This window comes from Tamandua tetradactyla, chromosome 15 (assembly GCF_023851605.1).
Source record: "Tamandua tetradactyla isolate mTamTet1 chromosome 15, mTamTet1.pri, whole genome shotgun sequence".
Taxonomy (NCBI): Eukaryota; Metazoa; Chordata; class Mammalia; order Pilosa; family Myrmecophagidae; genus Tamandua; species Tamandua tetradactyla.
The window spans coordinates 32,957,144-32,973,266 of NC_135341.1; the positions used below are offsets into that span (position 1 = coordinate 32,957,144).

General features: G+C 40.1%; 1 protein-coding gene across 5 annotated transcripts in view; it reads left to right on the top strand.

The window, feature by feature from the left end:
• The window catches only part of STIMATE (STIM activating enhancer), a 70,150-nt gene that overhangs the window by 32,292 nt on the left and 21,735 nt on the right, over nucleotides 1-16,123 (top strand). The window lies entirely within an intron of this gene.

Genomic DNA, 16,123 nt, shown 5'->3' on the forward strand with positions numbered 1-16,123 from the left:
GCGCAGACGCCAACAGAAGATAATGGATCACGCTCAAATAATTGAAAATATGGCCCAGTCAAAGGAACAAACCAATAGTTCAAATGAGATACAGGAGCTGAGACAACTAATGCTGAATATACGAACAGAAATGGAAAACCTCTTCAAAAACGAAATCGATAAATTGAGGGAGGACATGAAGAAGACATGGGCTGAATATAAAGAAGAAATAGAAAAACTGAAAAAACAAATCACAGAACTTATGGAAGTGAAGGACAAAGTAGAAAAGATAGAAAAAACAATGGATACGTACAATGATAGATTCAAAGAGACAGAAGATAGAATTAGTGATTTAGAGGATGGAACATCTGAATTCCGAAAACAAACAGAAACTATCGGGAAAAGAATGGAAAAATTTGAACAGGGTATCAGGGAACTCAAGGACAATATGAAGCGCACAAATATACGTGTTGTGGGTGTCCCAGAAGGAGAAGAGAAGGAAAAAGGAGGAGAAAAACTAATGGAAGAAATTTTCACTGAAAATTTCCCAACTCTTATGAAAGGCCTAAAATTACAGATCCAAGAAGTGCAGCGCACCCCAAAGAGATTAGACCCAAATAGGCATTCTCCAAGACACTTACTAGTTAGAATGTCAGAGGTTAAAGAGAAAGAGAGGATCTTGAAAGCAGCAAGAGAAAAACAATCTATCACATACAGGGGAAACCCAATAAGACTATGTGTAGATTTCTCAGCAGAAACCATGGAAGCTAGAAGACAGTGGGATGATATATTTAAATTACTAAAAGAGAAAAACTGCCAACCAAGACTCCTATATCCAGCAAAATTGTCCTTCAAAAATGAGGGAGAAATTAAAACATTTTCAGACAAAAAGTCACTTAGAGAATTTGTGACCAAGAGACCAGCTCTGCAAGAAATACTAAAGGGAGCACTAGAATCAGATACAAAAAGACAGAAGAGAGAGGTATGGAGAAGAGTGTAGAAAGAAGGAAAGTCAGATATATATAGAATACAAAAGGCAAAATGGTAGAGGAAAGCATTACGCAAACAGTAATAACACTAAATGTTAATGGACTGAATTCTCCAATCAAAAGACATAGAATGGCAGAATGGATTAAAAAACAGGATCCTTCTATATGCTGTCTACAGGAAACACATCTTAGACCCAAAGATAAACATAGGTTGAAAGTGAAAGGTTGGGAAAAGATATTTCATGCAAATAACAACCAGAAAATAGCAGGAGTGGCTATACTAATATCCAACAAGTTAGACTTCAAATGTAAAACAGTTAAAAGAGACAAAGAAGGACACTATCTACTAATAAAAGGAACAATTAAACAAGAAGACATAACAATCATAAATATTTACTCACCGAACCAGAATGCCCCAAAATACGTGAGGAATACACTGCAAACACTGAAAAGGGAAATAGACACAAATACCATAATAGTTGGAGACTTCAATTCCCCACTCTCATCAATGGACAGAACATCTAGACAGAGGATCAATAAAGAAATAGAGAATCTGAATATTACTATAAATGAGCTAGACTTAACAGACATTTATAGGACATTAAATCCCACAACAGGATACACCTTTTTCTCAAGTACTCATGGATCATTCTCAAAGATAGACCATATGCTGGGTCACAAAACAAGTCTTAACAAATTTAAAAAGATTGAAATCATACACAACACTTTCTCGGATCATAAAGGAATGAAGTTGGAAATCAATAATAGGCGGAATGCCAGAAAATTCACAAATACGTGGAGGCTCAACAACACACTCTTAAACAACGAGTGGGTCAAAGAAGAAATTGCAAGAGAAATTAGTAAATACCTCGAGGCAAATGAAAGTGAAAACACAACATATCAAAACTTATGGGATGCAGCAAAGGCAGTGCTAAGAAGGGAAATTTATTGCCCTAAATGCCTATATCAGAAAAGAAGAAAAGGCAAAAATTCAGGAATTAACTGTTCACTTGGAAGAACTGGAGAAAGAACAGCAAACTAATCCCAAAGCAAGCAAAAGGAAGGAAATAACAAAGATCAGAGCAGAAATAAATGAAATTGAAAACATGAAAACAATAGAGAAAATCAATAAGACCAGAAGTTGGTTCTATGAGAAAATCAATAAGATTGATGGGCCCTTAGCAAGATTGACAAAAAGAAGAAGAGAGAGGATGCAAATAAATAAGATCAGAAATGGAAGAGGAGACATAACCACTGACCTCACAGAAATAAAGGAGGTAATAACAGGATACTATGAACAACTTTACGCTAATAAATACAACAATGTAGATGAAATGGACGGGTTCCTGGAAAGACATGAACAACCAACTTTGACTCAAGAAGACATAGATGACCTCAACAAACCAATCACAAGTAAAGAAATTGAATTAGTCATTCAAAAGCTTCCTAAAAAGAAAAGTCCAGGACCAGATGGCTTCACATGTGAATTCTACCAAACGTTCCAGAAAGAATTAGTACCAACTCTCCTCAAACTCTTCAAAAAAATCGAAGTGGAGGGAAAACTACCTAATTCATTCTATGAAGCCAACATCACCCTCATACCAAAACCAGGCAAAGATATTACAAAAAAAAGAAAACTACAGACCAATCTCTCTAATGAATATAGATGCAAAAATCCTCAACAAAATTCTAGCAAATCGAATCCAACAACACATTAAAAGAATTATACATCATGACCAAGTAGGATTCATCCCAGGTATGCAAGGATGGTTCAACATAAGAAAATCAATTAATGTAATACACCATATCAACAAATCAAAGCAGAAAAATCACATGATCATCTCAATTGATGCAGAGAAGGCATTTGACAAGATTCAACATCCTTTCCTGTTGAAAGCACTTCAAAAGATAGGAATACAAGGGAACTTCCTTAAAATGATAGAGGGAATATATGAAAAACCCACAGCTAATATCATCCTCAATGGGGAAAAATTGAAAACTTTCCCCCTAAGATCAGGAACAAGACAAGGATGTCCATTATCACCACTATTACTCAACATCATGTTGGAGGTTCTAGCCAGAGCAATTAGACAAGAAAAAGAAATACAAGGCATCAAAATTGGAAAGGAAGAAGTAAAACTATCACTGTTTGCAGACGATATGATACTATACGTCGAAAACCCGGAAAAATCCACAACAAAACTACTAGAGCTAATAAATGAGTACAGCAAAGTAGCAGGTTACAAGATCAACATTCAAAAATCTGTAGCATTTCTATACACTTGTAATGAACAAGCTGAGGGGGAAATCAAGAAACGAATCCCATTTACAATTGCAACTAAAAGAATAAAATACCTAGGAATAAATTTAACTAAAGAGACAAAAAACCTATATAAAGAAAACTACAAAAAACTGTTAAAAGAAATCACAGAAGACCTAAATAGATGGAAGGGCATACCGTGTTCATGGATTGGAAGACTAAATATAGTTAAGATGTCAATCCTACCTAAATTGATTTACAGATTCAATGCAATACCATTCAAAATCCCAACAACTTATTTTTCAGAAATAGAAAAACCAATAAGCAAATTTATCTGGAAGGGCAGGGTGCCCCGAATTGCTAAAAACATCTTGAGGAAAAAAAAACGAAGCTGGAGGTCTTGCGCTGCCTGACTTTAAGGCATATTATGAAGCCACAGTGGTCAAAACAGCATGGTATTGGCATAAAGATAGATATATCGACCAATGGAATCGAATAGAGTGCTCAGATATAGACCCTCTCATCTATGGACATTTGATCTTTGATAAGGCAGTCAAGCCAACTCACCTGGGACAGAACAGTCTCTTCAATAAATGGTGCCTAGAGAACTGGATATCCATATGCAAAAGAATGAAAGAAGACCCATCTCTCACACCCTATACAAAAGTTAACTCAAAATGGATCAAAGATCTAAACATTAGGTCTAAGACCATAAAGCAGTTAGAGGAAAATGTTGGGAGATATCTTATGGATCTTACAACTGGAGGCGGTTTTATGGACCTTAAACCTAAAGCAAGAGCACTGAAGAAGGAAATAAATAAATGGGAGCTCCTCAAAATTAAACACTTTTGTGCATCAAAGAACTTCATCAAGAAAGTAGAAAGACAGCCTACACAATGGGAGACAATATTTGGAAATGATATATCTGATAAAGGTCTAGTATCCAGAATTTATAAAGAGACTGTTCATCTCAACAACAAAAAGACAGCCAACCCAATTAGAAAATGGGAAAAAGACTTGAACAGACACCTATCAGAAGAGGAAATACAAATGGCCAAAAGGCACATGAAGAGATGCTCAGTGTCCCTGGCCATTAGAGAAATGCAAATCAAAACCACAATGAGATATCATCTCACACCCACCAGAATGGCCATTATCAACAAAACAGAAAATGACAAGTGCTGGAGAGGATGCGGAGAAAGAGGCACACTTATCCACTGTTGGTGGGTATGTCAAATGGTGCAACCACTGTGGAAGGCAGTTTGGCGGTTCCTCAAAAAGCTGAATATAGAATTGCCATACGACCCAGCAATACCATTGCTAGGTATCTACTCAAAGGACTTAAGGGCAAGACACAAACGGACATTTGCACACCAATGTTTATAGCAGCGTTATTTACAATTGCAAAGAGATGGAAACAGCCGAAATCTCCATCAACAGAAGAGTGACTAAACAAACTGTGGTATATACATACGATGGAATACTATGCAGCTTTAAGACAGGATAAACTTATGAAGCATGTAATAACATGGATGGTCCTAGAGAACATTATGCTGAGTGAGTCTAGCCAAAAACTAAAGGACAAATACTGTATGGTCCCACTGATGTGAACCGACATTCGAGAATAAATTTGGAATATGTCATTGGTAACAGAGTCCAGCAGGAGGTAGAAACAGGGTAAGATAATGGGCAATTGGAGTTGAAGGGATACATACGGTGTAACAGGACTAGATACAAAAACTCAAAAATGGACAGCACAATAATACCTAATTGTAAACATGTTAAAACACTGAATGAAGCTGCATCTGAGCTATAGGTTTTTGTTTTGTTTTGTTTTGTTTTGATTTTACTATTATTACTTTTATTTTTTTCTCTATATTAACATTCTATATCTTTTTTGGTTATGTTGCTAGTTCTTCTAAACCGATGCAAATGTACTAAGAAATGACGATCATGCATCTATGTGATGATGTTAAGAATTACTGATTGCATATGTAGAATGGTATGATTTCTAAATGTTGGGTTAATTTCTTTTTTTCCGTTAATTAAAAAAAAAAGAGAGAGAGAGAAGGGGTAATTGGAGCTGAAGGGATACAGAGTGTACAACGGGACTGGATATAAAAACTCAGAAATGGACAGCACAATACTACCCAATTGTAATGCAATTATGTTAAAACACTGAATGAAGTTGCATGTGAGGTATAGGTTTTTTTTTGTTTGTTTGTTTTTCTTTCTATTATCGTTTTAATTCTTATTCTGTTGTCTTTTTATCTCTTTTTCTAAATCGATGCAAATGTACTAAGAAATGATGAATATGCAACTATGTGATGTTATTAAGAATTACTGATTGTACATGTAGAATGGAATGATTTCTAATTGTTTTGTTAATTCTTTTTTTAATTAATAAAAAAAAAGAGTACCTGTGTCCTAATACCCTTACCAAGTATTTTAGTCTTTGTGATAATTGCTATAAGTACTATAATAATAATTGCTAAATAATTATTAATTTGTGTTTTTGAAATTTGTGTTATTGAGATCGAGCATCTTTTTGTGTTTATCAGCCATTCATTTTTGTTCTTTTAGAAAAGTTGTGAGTTCACAGAAAAATTATGTGTAAGACACAGGTTTCCTCGTATAAACCCCACTACTAACGCTTTACATTAGTGTGGTACATTTGTTACAATTGATGATAGCATAGTTTTATCAGTATACTGGTAACTAGAGTCCATGGTTTTCCTTAGAGTTCACTGCTCCACCATCCCATGGAGTTTTTTAATTTTTTAAATTTTTATTCTAGTAACATAAAACCTAAAATTCCCCTTTTAACCACATTCAAATATGTAATTTAGTGCTATTAATTATGTTCATACTATTGTACAAACTACCATCCAATTACCAGAACTCTTCCGTCATACCAAATAGAAATTCTGCACAAATTAAGCGTTCTCTAACCCTACCCTATTCCCTGATAACCTATATACTAGATTCTGAATTTGTTGTCTATTTATTTATATCAGTGAGATCCTATAATATTTGTCCTTTGTTTCGTGCTTCTTTTGGTTAACATGAAGTCTTCAAGATTTATCTGTGTTGTCACATGAATCAGGACTTAATTTCTTCTTATGGCTGAATAATATTCTGTTGTATTTAGATACCATATTTTGGGTTGATGGACACTTGGGTTCCTCCTATCTTTTGGCATTTGTGAATAATGCTATGAGTATCGGTATGCAAATGTCTGTTCGAGTCCTTGCTTTCAGTTATTTTGGGTATATACCTAGAAGTGAGATTGCTGGGTCATATGGTAACTCTATACTTAGCGTTCTGAAGAACCACCAAGCTGACTTCCACAGTGGCTACACATTTTACATTCCCAACAATGAATGAATGAGTGTTCCTATTTCTCTATATCCTCTCCAACACTTGTAATTTTCCATTTTTAAAATAGTAGCCATACTAGAGGGTATAAAATAGTATTTCATTGTGGTTTTGATTTGTAGTTCCCTAATGACTAATGATGTCAGGCATCTTTATATGTGCTTATTGGCTATTTGCAAATCTGTTTTGGAGAATAGCTTTTACAGTGTGACTGTGGGATTATGAAAACCTTGTGTCTGGTGCTCTTTCTATCCAGGGTATAAGAAAATAATAATAATAAAAATAAATAAATAATAGTGGGGAATAAAGGGCAAAAATTGGGTAGATTAAAATACTGGTGGTTAGTGAGAGGGAGGGTAAGGGGTATAGGATGTATGGGGGTTTTTTATTCTTATTTCTTTTTCTGGGGTGGTGCAAATGTTCTAAAAATGATCATGGTGAAGAATGCCCAGCTATGTGGTGATATTGTGAGCCACTGGTTATATAATATGGTTGGACGTATGTGTGTGGAGATTTCTCAATTGAAAAAAAAAAATGAGTCTGATGCTTCTTTTATCCAAGGTATGGCTAGATGAGTAAAAGAAATATATGGATAAAAATGAATAAATAATAGAGGAGATAAGGGGTAAAATAGATTAGGTAGATGGAAATATTAGTGATCAATGAGAGGGAGGGGCAAGGGGTTTGGAATGTGTGAGTTTTTCTTTTTTCTTTTTATTTCTTATGCTGGAGTGATTCAACTGTTCTAAAAAATTATCATGGTGATGAATACACAACTATGTGATGATATTGTGAGCCAATGATTGTATACAATGTATGGAATATATGTGTGTGAAGATTTGTCAATAAAAATATCTTTTAAAAAAAAAGAATAAAAGACAACAACAAAGATCAATTGGCCATAATGATAAATGTGAGGGTTGATTTCTCTACTCTCAGTTCTATTCCATTGGTCTGAATGTCTGTCCTTGTGCCAGCCCTTGTGATTACTGTAACTTTGTAGTAAGTTTTAAGATGGGGAATTGTGAGCTTTCCAACTTCGTTCTTTTTCAAGATGACTTTGGCTATTTGGGGTCCCTTATCTTCCATTTAAATTTGATAGTTGGCTTTTCCATTTCTGCAAAGAAAGTTATCAGAATTTTTATTGTGATTTTCTTGAATCTGTAAATCCCTTTGGGTAAAATTGACATTTGTATTGGTTTGCTAAAGCTGCTGGAATGCAGTATGTCAGATGGAACAGCTATTATATAGGAAATTTATTACATTACAAGTTTACAGTTCTAAGGCCTTGAAAATGTCCGCATTAAGACACCAACAGATGACATCTGGATGGTTAATGTCATCCAGAACACTTCTGTCAGCTAGGAAGGCCCATGGCTAGGATCTGCTGGTCCCTTGCTCTTGGGTCATTGCTTTCAGCCTCTGTTTCCTGTGGGGGTTTTCACTTGGCTTCTTTGGGGCTGGGTTTCATCTCTTGTCTTCCCTTGGCTCTCTCCAGGTTCTGGCTTGCTTAGCAGCTCATGGGAGGGCATGTGGCAATGTCTACTGGGCTCTGCCTGCGTCTAGGCATCTCCTCTGCCTATTCGCACTTCAGGCATCTCTGAACGTCTATGTCTCTGTCAGCTCTGAAGCAACTGTTCTCCAAGTGCCTTTATCTGAGGTTCTCTGAAATATTTCCCTTTTAAAGAATTCCAGTGAACTAATCAAGACATACCTTAAATGGGCAAAGTCACAGCTCCATCTTATCAAAAAGTCACACTCACAATTGAGTGGATTATATCTCCATGGAAATCTAATCAAAGTTTTTACCCCACAGTATTGAATCAGGATTAAAAGAAACATGGCTGCCCCATGAGATTGGATCAGGAAAAATGACATGTCTTTTTGTGGGGTCTATAATAGCTTCAAACTGGCACACCATCTCAGTATTTAGTCTTCCAATCTATGAGAGACAGGGAGCAATTTACTGGTATTTACCGCAATTTACCAGCCTCTTCATCCTGCTCTTTCCTGGATGCTGCACAGTGTTCTACTGGACTCAGGAATTTCAAAATAGTTTATTCAAACAGTTTCTGCCTGTTTAATAGTTGTTTTGGTGGAGAGACTTATTACTGAAACTTCCCACTCTGACACAATCCTCCATCTAAGTCTAGGTTTTGTGAATACCTGAGTGGAGTATATGCAGCAAGATGGAATTCCACTACTAAATATGGCTGAAAGCTGACTTAGTATTAAGCTTATTTGCAATGTCATTAGGATACATGTTTAAAGCTGAGAAGCTGAAAACGTATAAACAATGTCAAAGAGGGAAGAGACCCAGTCTGACTCTTTCATTCTATAGATGGGAGATTGACACCTAGAAAAGGGAAGAGAAACCAATACCATTGCAAGAAAATGAATTGTGTTTATTTCTTTTTCTGTACTGAAACTCCTTTTAAAAATATTTATTAATTTGTATCCTGAGCATTTATAATTCTATTTTACTCCCATGAATAGATATCTCATGAATGACAAACTGAATGAATGAATTCCTTTGTTCAAGAAGTATTGTTTAGCTACTTTATTACAAGCCAGGTACCTTTAAATGCTAGGAATACAAGGAGTGGGACAAGGAAGACGTCTTAGAACTGATATCTGAACTAAATGTGGAAGGATGCCTAAGAGTTATCCAGGAGAAGAAATTTGGGGGCCCTCCCCAGCCAAGGGGAGACCACGACTGACACCACTGAGGTGGGACATGGGGCATGTCAGAAGATGAAGTGGGACAGAAAGAGAGGGCCCAGGCCATGGTGGGGTTAGGGGAGGGCTTCTTTGTCAATTTAAAACCCCTGAATTGTCTTCCCTAAGAAAGAGGGGAGGGGCACTGAAATGTTTTAAGCAAAGAATGGTATACTCGGTATACTCAGTTCATTCCAGCTGCAGTGTCAGGATGGGCTCAAGGGAAGAAGAACAATCAGGAGGACCCACTAAGGTGGAGGAGACAGGCTCTTATCTCAGGGCGTCTCCTGAGCACCAAGCCAGTGTGCTCTTCGTGGATTGTTTGTTGTAACAGAACTGTTGTTGCCTTGTATTTATACTTCCTACTTTATTACAGTCTGATCATATTCAGTTTTGTATTGCAATCCTCACAACAGCAGGGGGGAACGTTGGCTTTGGAGTCAGACTTAAAACGCAAATCGTGGCTCTGCCATTTATGGCCTGAGGCAAATCCTTTGACCATCTCTGCAAATGACCATCTCTGCAAATGCACCTTGCAGGGTGGTCCTAACAATGTAAAGTAAATGACAGCAGTGGTGATGGTGGTGGCAGATGCTTTTATCCCCACACTGACTGACCCTATTAAATAGACACCTGAAGAAACTGAAGCCCAGAAGGTTAAATGACTTGTTTAAAATAATAAAATTTCTGATAAAGCTGGAACTAGATCTCAAGCGTCGCCCATCTCGATGTCATTAGTTCCTTGCTATAAGAATCGCTTGCGTCTTCATTGCCTCTAGAAAAGTGGCCCAATATGGGTTTAAAGCTTATTGGCTAGAACTCAGTCATATGCCACATGCAGCCTCCAGGGAGGCTGGGAAATGTAGTCTTCAGCCACATTACTGGCTCCAGTATATAGGAGTTCCATGTAAGGAAGAGGGGATAATAGATTTTTGGGGAGGTAACCAGCAGTCTCCTACAGTGATTTGCTGGTGTTTTTTCCCTGCCAGAAGGAAGTTGAGTAAACTGTTTTCTTAAACACCGCCAGAGGGCACGAGGATGTTTCGGGATGGGGCTTGGCTATGGGAATGATCATTTATTTGTAATTTAGGGAAAGTTGTAAAAACTCCACTTTTGAAATTTTCCTCAGTTCCTGGTTTCCTCAGTGAGGATGGATTTACTCACCACCCTCCTCCCCACGGAACCGCTTCTGCTCTTTAGGAGCCCTGAGACCTGGTCAGGAAGTTGGAGAGGGCTTCTTGGGCTCAGGGGACCAGCACACATGGCTCGCGGTCACTGGCCCAGCCAGTACAGATTGAGAAAAAGGCCTGGCTTGGGAGGCTCGGGTTTAGGCCCTGCTCTGCCAACTCCCTAGGTGATCTTGGATCCCTCCCCTCCATTTTCCCACCCTTTACTGAGGGGAGTGGATGAGCTCTCACATCCAAACTGCTTAGTTTATGAATTGATTCCTAGCTGCCCCTGATGGCAGTTTCATTGCTGCTGGACTTGACATTTAGCTGTGAATGGCCTCTTGATCATTTGCATCGTGCCTAGTCGGTTACTCTTGGCATGAGCCTGTGTTGTCTAAGGCACTGCCATGGTACAGTTTGAGAAATGAGGCCATCCGGGGAATAGCCCAGGTCAGCAGCATGTCACTGGGCAGAGGGCTGTAAAACAGTGGTGGGTTTGCTGACTCTAGGAAGGGGCATATTTTCCCTTAGGATGCATGGAAATGCAGACTTCTAGCATGAGTTTTTCTCCTGTGGAGCTCCTTATCCTGAGAGTTGGAAAATCTGCTCTCATTCCAAGGTCCAGGATCCCTCATAGGGATTGGCGATTTCATGGTCCCAGCAAAGAGCCAGCAGCTGTGATTTGCCTTAGCTTGTGAGTCAGAATAATCCAGAGTATCTACTGTTGTATGTTTTTGTAATGTCAAAAGCTAAAGTGGCTGCTCTGTGGTGTGTAATCACCTTCCTGCTTCAAGATTGCCCTTTAGTTCTAAGAATATGAACATTCTACCATTTTATATCATAATTGATTGCCTCAGTAGATTTCGTGGCACAGAGAAGCTCTCTTCTTAGAGCCCTGCCAGGTTCACAATCTCTTCCTACATCCTCAGCTTCTGGCACTTTTCCACCCCTGTCATGTTGGTTTGGGAAATGTTGTTGGACAAGGAGGGCACAGAGGTCTGCCAGCCCTGGTAACCAAGGCCGCCCTGGTCATTGAGGAGGCAGTGAATCTCATTACCCCGTCTTTATTCAGCCACGAGCCTTTATTTCCCATCTTCTGTCCATTAGGAGTCCACCATACTCCTCATAACTCTGCTTCTCTCAGGCTGGCCCTCCTGTTGACCAGACAGCTCTCTTAAGTTGTGTGGTTTCCCCTCAAAACAGTTGTGCTTTTTATGACTCAGTTTCTAAATAGGACTGCAGCTGCTACATGGAAATTATTTCCCTTCCAAATCCTGTGTTGTTTGACTTTCAGTGCCATCTCTCATATCTCCCTCATGGTGACTTAAAATGGAATACCCATATGTAAGATTCCAGCTTCCTTCCTCCAGTCAGCTAGTACCTATGGAGCATCTGCCCAGGCTGGGCTCTGAAGAGGAGAGGGAAGTAGGACCTGCTCCCTGCTCTCTAAATGCTGGCTGACATCATAGTCAGCAGCTTAGAGTGGTGTGTGCAGAACAGAATGACATGCTTTATATGAGCAATCAGTGTGTGCATGAAATAGAATTGGGTGTTCCGTAATTGCCTTCCTGCTGTGTGGCATAAACCGCACAGCACAAAACATCAGATAGAGTGAGCCCTGAGCCCTGGAGTCCTCAGGGGAGGTGTAGTGCAAGCATGGAAATGGGAAGAGCCATAGGCCCACATTGGAGGGGGAAGGCAGGTGGGATTGGGCAGATTACCTTGTGAGGCCCACCTGAGATGGTGGACCTGGTGAGCCGGGCAGGGCCTGAACAGGTTATGGTACACTGTGGCCATTCTTAGATGGCCTTGTCAATTGCTAAGTTGGTGGCAAAGTAAGAAGGTTTGCTAATACCTGTGCTGACAGGGATGTGGGGAAATGAACTTTCGTGTGTTATTGGTGAGAATGTGAATTTGTACAACCTCTGGAGAGCAGTGTGACAATATAAACTGCATATAACCTTTGGCTTGGCAAGCCCACCTCAGGAGGAGACAGCTCATGGCAGCCATGCTTGTAGAGTAAATCAGAGATGGCAGGGCTACACTGTGGGATCCCACGCAGCCTCTAATGGAGGAGGGAGAGCCCCATGTACAGTAGTGAAACATCTCCCAGGGGAGGTTTCAATGAGAGCAACAAGGTTGAAACTAGTGTACAAAATGTGTGACCATTCGTTGCTCTCCTTTTTTAAACACATACATTTCTTACTCCCCTAGAATGTCTTTGGAAGGATACAGAAGATCACATCATCATTAAAGGAATAAAAGGGGACCTGTTTTGGGGGAGTCACATACCACTAAACTTGGCAACTTCTGTCAGGCCCCTTTTCTGTCCTCCAGCCCCCACCTTCCACTTTCCTTCTGCTTCCTCTGCCTGTTAGGGGCTACTTCTGACACCGTTCCTCTTGGTCTTTGATTCCAGCACTGGTGTTGCTACGGCTCCAGGAGCGTGGCCTGCACTTAAGGTGTGTGGCTGCCGTACCTCGGCCAGCCCTCCTGCCTCAGCAGATGTTTGATGGATGCTTTGGCTTCTTTCTCCTGCTGAGCTCTTGCCATCCTGCAGAAGCACCATTACTTTGAAAAGAATTGTCCTAGAGTTATGCCTGACCTACTCCTTGTGGTGTCTGAGGAAGCAGCTGCCAGCCCCAGGAGGGAGTGAGCTTGTTTCCATGGGATTGGGTACCTAGCTCATCATCCATATGGGACTCAGAGGCAACTCCTTGTTTCTTACCACAGAGAAGTTTACCACTACCACCACCACCCCTAAAACAAAAACAAAAATAGGATACAACAGTGTAAATTTCCAACTCTACAGTCATCCTTAAGTATTCTTTTTCTTTCCACCCCATATCCACTCTGTCAGCAGATCCTTTTAGCTCAGCTTTTAAAATAAACCAGAATCCAATCACTTCTCACTGCCTCTGCGGCTACTTCCTCGCCAGCTCCCATCATTTCTCCCTGGATTATTGTAATGATCTCAGACTGATCTCCCTGCTTCCACACTTGCCCCCTTCGGCCACTCCCAGCAGCTTGAGGGCACAGCCCTGCAGCTGCCCCCCAGTTCACCCCATTTCATTGCAGGAGAAGTCGGGATGCTCCCCTGGGTCCCCCCCCACTACCACCACTTGCTGTCCTCCAGTCCTCTGCCTGGACGGCTCTTCCCTAGATGCCATTTGTCTCATGCCCTCACCTTCTTCAAGTCTTTGGTCACCTTTCCCAACCTCCCTATTGACAGCTGCAGACCCCACTTCCCAACCCTCTCCTTTTCTGCCTTAGTATTTATCACTGTGTGACACACTCCATATTTTACCCTTCTTTCTCCCCCGATTAGAATGTAAAGAAGGCAAGGATTTTATCTGCTTCATCCCATGCTGAATCTGCAGCACCTAGAACAGTGCTTGTTGCATGGTAAGCCCCTCCATAAGACAGGAACAGATGGATGAATGAACTATTCTAATCTTTTTCTACCAAATTAGATCTGGAGAAACTCTCTTCCTTTAACTAAAATAAAAAATAAAAAAGATTTTTAACTCTGAAATATTCTAGAGAAGGGGGATGGAAAATGAAGTGAAGAAGACAGAAGAATTGGAATCCTACCTAATTTCTGCCAGAGGTGCTCTTTTTGGGACTGTCTATACCATTCTCCATTTCCTGTCCCAGAGCCAATTGCAAGTCACATGGGTTTTCTCATGTCCCACTTTTGCTGTTAGCTCAAGCCTCCAAGTCGTATTTGTCTTTTACTTTAAAAATTTTGATATAAAAGCATCTGAATATGAAAGATGTTTAAACCATCCCAAATGATATTAAAAAAAACCTACACCCACTTCCTTAACTGCTGTTCTACTTACGTTACCTATGACAAGGGAACATACAGTATCACTTATATGCGATATCTAAAATAGCAACTTTGCAGAAACAGAAAGTAGATTAGGGGTTATCAGGGCATGGGGAAAGGGCAGGAGGGCAAGATTTGGTTGGGTGGTTATAGTGTTTGTAAATAAAAATGAAAAATAGTTAAAAGGGATATGACCGGTCACGATAGGCACATCATTCTGCATTTTGTTAGCATAATTTGGAGATCTTTCCGCATCAGTCTGTACAGATCTCCCTTGTTCTCTTTGGCAGCTGCTTAGTATTTCATTGTATGTATGTATCAAGACCATATTGATGGCCACTGGTCCCCCCCCCCCCCCGGTTTTGCTGTAATAAGGTGGAGGCGAACACCCTCCACAGCTTGGTTCTTAGCTGCAGCAATGCCTGTAGGACCCAGAGCTGGCAAGAACGCCGCAGGGCTGAAGGGTTAAATTTTACCAACATTTAAAATTGTGGTAAACATTGCCCATTGGCCTCTGAACAGATACAGTGGTTTAATTCTTCTCGAATATGTTTTTCCCCAGACTTTGAATTTTGAAAATTTTGAACTTACAGGAAAGTCTGAATAATAGAATACCCAAATGTCCTTCACCACGGTTCACCAGTTTTTAATGTTTCACAAAATTTGCTTCTCTTCTTTTTCTTTATATGTTTATAAATAAAATAAAATATACATTAACCATCTGAAAGTAAATTGCAGCCATTCTGATATTTTACTTTGCATCTACTAGGAATGTATATTCTCCTGGGGATATGTTTTGATGTCCTTTATTTTGCACTGTTGGGGACAGACTCCCCTGAGGCAGAAGAACAAGTAGAGGCTTTTTCTCCGGATCATTTTGTTCTGGTCAGTTTTCCTCCCAGCTGCTTTCTGAATCCCCCGTCCCTCAGTGAGATTGCACTTTGGAGAGCCGTCTGAGTGAGCAGAACCTCCTGGCCTCAACGCCAGATTCTTTGACATTGTTGATTGTGTTGGGACTGTGATGTGCCAGTGACGTGAGAGACTTCCATATACTTCCACCTGTTTTTGTGTCTGTCAGAATGTCTCTCTAAATGCTTGTTAGAGACTTCTTTCCATTATATGTGCAGGCAGCCCTTGCTTTGCAAAGTGTGGGGCTCCCTGTATTTATTTAGAGAAGTGAGGTTTATTGGTTTGGGTACCATTTTCTCCTTCCCCATCTCCTTCCTTCTGTTGTGCGCCCTCACTAGCAACTCGGGACTCTGCCAGAGGATGATTCTTTCCTGCTTCTGATGGTAACAAGACATCCTCTGTGGGTCTGCGTTGGTGTCTGTTTTTCCCTGAGTACTTTTGTGTGGGAAAACATCACACATGCAGCACTTTCAATGTTTGTTCTAGTAGATAGAAACATCACGGAAACTCTCAGCCCTGAGGTTTTAGTGGAGGACCAGAAGCTTTGAAAATCTGCTTTTAATTCCTTTGGTTCAAACATTTGCATCTGAGCATATGAATGAACCTGAGCTGAAGGTGTAAATCTGGTGAGTCCTTTGCTCCCTGAGGTTGATCGGACTGTTGTTGGACAAGCCCTGTTCCTGTGGAATGATCTGTCGCTGGAAGCACCACCACCTAGTTCTCTGACAGGGCTGCCAGCGCAGCCAGTGTCCTTCCTCATCCCTCCCACCCTAGAAATCCGTCGTCTACACAAGTAACAGCCACTTTTCTGAAATACAGTTCCAACCATATCTTTGACTCTGCTTAGAACTTCTTCTGGCTTTTTTCTTTCTATGGGATTCATTCTAGG